This window comes from Rhyacophila brunnea, unplaced genomic scaffold, assembly GCF_057557595.1.
Source record: "Rhyacophila brunnea isolate RB1 unplaced genomic scaffold, BYU_Rbru_1.0 scaffold_13, whole genome shotgun sequence".
NCBI lineage: Eukaryota > Metazoa > Arthropoda > Insecta > Trichoptera > Rhyacophilidae > Rhyacophila > Rhyacophila brunnea.
Genome location: NW_028232785.1, coordinates 13,222,963 through 13,228,962, shown reverse-complemented (window position 1 = coordinate 13,228,962; position 6,000 = coordinate 13,222,963).

Below are 6,000 nucleotides of genomic sequence, written 5' to 3'. Positions count from 1 at the left end.
GAATTCAATTGACACATTTAAATAACTTTTCTGCGGTATGTATCAATTTAAGTACATTTTTGTCACTATAATGATTAGAGTCATGACTTTTAAATGGCGTTTGACAAAAAAAATTGCTTTTACTATGTTTACATTGGTCTACATCCTTATTAGTGATTTTATTGATTATATTTTTATGCAACACTTTGTGAAACTCGAGCAAGTCTAACGATGCAAAAAAATTATCACATATACCGCACACAAAATTATTAACATGAAAATATTTTTTTTCCAATTCTATAACTGCCACTAATTCGGGGAATGATTAAGAAACGTTTCGTTTAATAGTGCCACGTGTTTTTTTAAACCTTTTGTTGTATTCCTCGAGTTTTTTTTTAATATCTTGTTCGTCGATTTGTATGATGTCATCAATTTTCTCTTCTACCGACGATATGAGATTTGCTGCGCAATCCTAAATAAACATGTATAATATAATTATTAGCACCACACGATCTACACAACGTAACCATCTTTTAAACTTTCATCCGCAGGCTAATTATCTACTGAAGTTACGCAGATTCCCTAGTTGAGCTAAACGATGCGAAAATAATTTTAAAACCTTTGTTTTAAGATACATGCCGTTTTCATAATATAGAACGTGGGTGTCGTTATCCTGTTAGTTGTTCGCTCTAATCTAGATTTCAATTTGGTCTCAATCGGCCCTGACAATTTACGTATGGTTCACATTAATTCATTGTACAAAATAGATTCTGATACGGATGATTAAAGTGAAGTTGCCTTTTGTTTCACCCTGCATATACCTAAGTGTGTTTGGCATCTTTCAGAATATCGATTTGAGTTGGCCGTAGTTTATTTTGGCGTGAATTAACTATTGTTTTAACTCAATCAACATCCCATTCCCTAAGGGAGTAGAGAAAACGTAGGTACTATATTTTGGCACAATAGTGAAAGATTGCATAATGGAAGAGTATCTAACTTTGCTACTGGTATTCCCCTTCTGTTGATTTCTAAGACAAAGTGATACCTACTGTTTATGATGACGCCTCGTGTACGATTATTTTCTGTTTTGTTTATTATAACGCGTTTAAAATAATTGGATGAGGTGGACGAAACATTATCAGTAGTTAATCAAGCGAGAAACAGAAATTTGACAGTTGATAACTTAACTCGACTTATTAAAAATGCATGCAAACATGAAAATGCTCTACCAACTCAGGTTATAGTAGAGTAGTAATGCTAGTGTACTCTGTTCTACTACATTTATATAGTTCTGGAACAAACTGGAGATGTGACACATAACGTAAGTACATCAGTAAAGTAATCTATTTAAAAAAGACAACGCGAATCGTAAGCAGGACGCTCTCTTCTAGGGCGCGTTTAACAACTATCACATTTCTTTCGATTAAATTTCAAACGAGACACTGTTACTCAATGAGATTAACTTTCAAAGTTTTTATCTTACCTTCCACATCACACTTATATAAAACTCCATTAACAAAAGAGCTGGTTTAAAGAAACGATATCCATCAAATGGCAGTGGTGAGGGGTAATAATCATCTGGCACGCAAAAGAATTTAAAATGACATCAATTTTATAAAATAATAATTTTTCATCTATTACAAGAGGATATTGGCTACTGTTCATCACACTTGCAACAATAAACTTGAGTCAGCCGGACAGTCGTCGTTGTTAGAATATGAACAAACATTTGGTTTAAATGGTTTGTCACCAGTTGATGTGTTTGGGTCGTCATAGGTTTTAATTGTAAATGCATGACAATCGTATTTAAATAGATTTTCACTAGTGCGTTATAACAAATATCTTAGAGCGTAGGTATGCATAAAGAGGTTGGCCATCGCTGCTATAGATTATAGGAAGATGCATATTACCATATCAGTACCTACTTACAGTACTAAAATTGTTCAATAAAAATATTTATTTGTAAACCTTACGTTGTATTCTTCGAGTTCCTTTTTAATGTCAAGTTCATCGATGTGTAAGTTGGAGTAAATTTCCTCTGCTTCTGACATACACAAGTCCGATTTAGCCATAACGGTGCTAGCGGCGTTACCCTAAAGAAAACAGAAGGTAGGTCGTATTCAAAACAGAACAATAAATATATACATTTTGACCTGTTTCCGGGTAAGCACATGTTAGAATTTTCTTGAGAGAAAGTCGAAATTTTTTGACGTTAAACGTCATTTCGCGTGGGCCATTGATTGTCACACGTGTAGACTTTTCATCGCGGAAGCATTCCTTCCCTGCTGCAATTACCTACTGACAAAATGGTTGGAACCAGACAAATATCGGTTCGCTTCGACTGCACTCAGATGACAAAAAACAGTTCCGTGGGCACCTAAACTTGTATCTTTCTGTGTATTCGTCCAACATGCAGTACTATGTATCATGTTACAAGGTAAATTACAAGAATTTGGTTTGAAATACGCAAAAAAATGCCAGCAATCATTATTAAAAGACTTTGGTTAAAAAAATTAACTTACCTCAAAAGAGCAACTGGGACCGTCGGAATGCTCTTGCTCTATATACGTATTTGTTTTCATATTATTTCGAAGGTATACGGGCATCTGCCTTTCTGAATCACATTCGAATTCATCCGGTTCGCGTTTCACGTCCATTTTTTTCGATTTGTAAGCGTGATGACATACTACTGAAAAGATTATCGTAGCAGAACAAAAACATGCACGTGCAAAGCTGCCATAAAGTTGCAAAGCCGACCCAATCAGTGTTGCCATATTTTCAAAGTAGAATTATAGTAGAGCTAGTGACGGCAGGTTATAGGTATATGAAAGTATTGTGAGGCAGGCTGGTATTCAAGTTATGGTAGCACTTCAACGTGCGTTACATTGACGCTCAGTTTGCATTGGTAAGTCAACGTGAAAGGTTCAACTGAACTAAGTAATATTCAGTAAAAATGGTTGTGTGCAGTGTTTAAAATTGTAAAACCGACAGCAATGAAAAGAATAAACGCTTAGGACCCGACGTATCACAAGTGAGTATATTTAATTAAATTTATACACGTTAAAATAATAATATTAAATAATCTCGACTGCATACTGAGTGGTCAAATTCGTTCCGTATTACTTTGTTTACACAGCAGCCGTGTTTGTGTTGATCAGGACCGCATTTAAGTGAACGCATTGATTATTAATATTATAATTGAATATAAAAAAACAAATTTTTATTTTATCGTATATGAGTACCTATGAGTACCTATTGTTATATCATTGTATGCGTTGATACTTTGATAATATTCACTGTTAATTCTTCGTGGAATCCCAGTACACTAGATTTATTTAAGATTGTGGATAACTTGCTATATATATATATATATATATATATATATATATATATATTTTATTTACAATATTTTTTATTAATTATAAGACTTTTTTGTGTTCAGATATTTATAATCCATATACTTACCTATAGATATGTACGTACTACTTATAATACGTTTCCCTCAGGTTTCCCTGCGACTTTGTAGAGGTTTTATATTTTAACTCTACAAACGTCAAGTTGTTGTCTATGGTCATTGATCGACCATAGACAATAATAATGAAATGAGTTAACAATTCAGTTGCAATTTAGGCCTCCAACGATGCAGTCGATCATGCGAGCGACTCCGTATGAAATTTCGATATCAAATTCAAAATCATAATGTAACCTTCAGTAACAAAGTATAAAAACAATGTGACAGTCTTATTTTAGTGCCGTGTAAATCTTACTAACGTCTATAACTTGGAACGTCGGCTAAAATGGTCAAAAATAATACGTAATCAATAAAAGGACAATCACGTAGTTTGTTCGGCGCATCTTGACAGGCAATTTATTAAAATTTCAAACAAAGGACAGCACGTATTACAACGAAATGCATTCCCATTAATCTCTCCAGAGTCATCGTTCTCAGAATGTGTGGTAAATATAAGTTGTTTATTGAACATGCATAGCTTGAAAACACCTCAGATAATATATACAGAAAAACATCACCGCCAATATTTTTTTTAAATGTTGTTTTTTATTGTTTATAGCAATCCATGAATGTCATACAAAAGCATGATGAAAATGACATATCACCCAAAATGAAAATCTTCCCCAGGACATCTGTGAAACACCTCGAAAACAATATTTAAGAAGACAATTATTGAAACACTTTCAAGACTTCCCGCAAAAAAAAATAGACTTGAACCAGAAAACTCGAAAATAATGTCTATTTACCAAAAAATTCTCAAATCACTATAAAATGCAAAGTATATTAATGATCAAGAGTTAGCAGATTTGAGTTGTATTAATGTCCAAAGCCGTGAATGAGTGCGGAGGCAAGTCTTTGAAGCGAAGAGGGATACTTTTCAACAAAAACACTCCCCAGAGTTAAGGTTTTTTGCTTTAACGCTTTATATCTATTCGCCTCGGGACTATAATTATGTACGCAAAACAATTGACAAGTTTTTACCTAGTGAAAGAACTATCAGGACATGGTACCACTCGTTGGATGGAAAGCCAGGTTTCATAAGCGAGGTTTTCCCTGCACTGGAACTAAAATCACAAACTACTGAATATAAGTAATTTGTAGCCTTGCTATTGACGAAATGCCTATAAGAAAAAAAATTGAGTGGGATGGAAAAGAATATCATGGGTCAGTTGACATGGGTACGGGTTTAGATGGTGAATCGGTATCTAACGACAGGGAGGCATTAGTTTTTATGATAACTTGTATAAATGGTAGCTGGAAGATACCTGTTGCCTATTTTTTTTGCAGATGGGGTTTCGGGAGAACAGAGGGCATCCCTTGTATTGCAATGTCTCGAAAAGGCTCATTGTTCGATGGTGGATATCGTATCAATAACATTTGATGGGTGCCCTGCAAACATAGAAAGCTAGGATGTTCATTTGAGCCACATAATTTAAAAAGCTATCCATGCCATATTATGCCACAGTTATTAAGAAATGCATTTGAAGCAAGAAAGAGATTTTATGACGATACAGACAGAGAAATCAATTGGGAACATCTAGATAAGTTGAATAAGCTCCAAATTTCAGAAAAACTGCATTTCGGAAATAAATTGTCATCTCAGCATATATCAATCCATAATCAAGAAATGAAAGTTAAACTCGCCAACCAACTATTCAGTAACAGTGTAGCAGACTCGTTGCTTTTATGTCAAGAATCATTACAATTATTGTACCACCTTATAGGTGGTACGGCAAGTGTTACATCCAATCGAAAAACAGGATTTTTAGGATTTTGTATTTGTATAGGAAGTGCAAAAGGCCTTTTCGAGGAACTAGTAGAAGAAGAAAAACTATTTTGTTCCTACCTTTATATAATTAATGTAGTCAGGATCACCTGGAACTTTTTTTTGGGAATATACGGTTACATGGTGGTTGCAATAACAATCCGACTGCAAAACAAATTAAAGCTATTTATGAAAAAATGCTTTTACACATGGAATTAATTGCGTGACTCGTTTCGGGGTAATCGTATCCCTCTCGAAAGTATTTCAGTCGTAAACTGTTCATCTGCATTAGAAAATATAAATATGTCTTCGGATAGAAGACGGTTGACACATGAAGATGGTTTTTCGTTGGGTAGAACATCGGTTGAATGTGAAGAAGAAATTGATGCAATGTTGACTTGCTGGACAATAGTTTTAGTTTTTAGTAATACTTTGTGAAACTCGAACTATTCGTCGACGGCTATTTAATTACAAAACTTTTCGTTAATTCTACAAGATTCCTAGTGGGTTTACTATCCCTGACTTTTGAATCGAGTCGGATGACCTAACTTTTCTCTAATTTCTTTTATAACTTACTTCAACTGTAAAGAGTGATCAATACAAGGTCTTACTAGATTCCACGCCTGTGTTTAATTTTACTTGTGTCAATTAGTGATAACCGATCTTTACTCAAGAGGGTACCTTCTTTATATGTGAACATTTGAATTTCGTATAAATATATGGAACTGTTGTGTCCATTACCGAG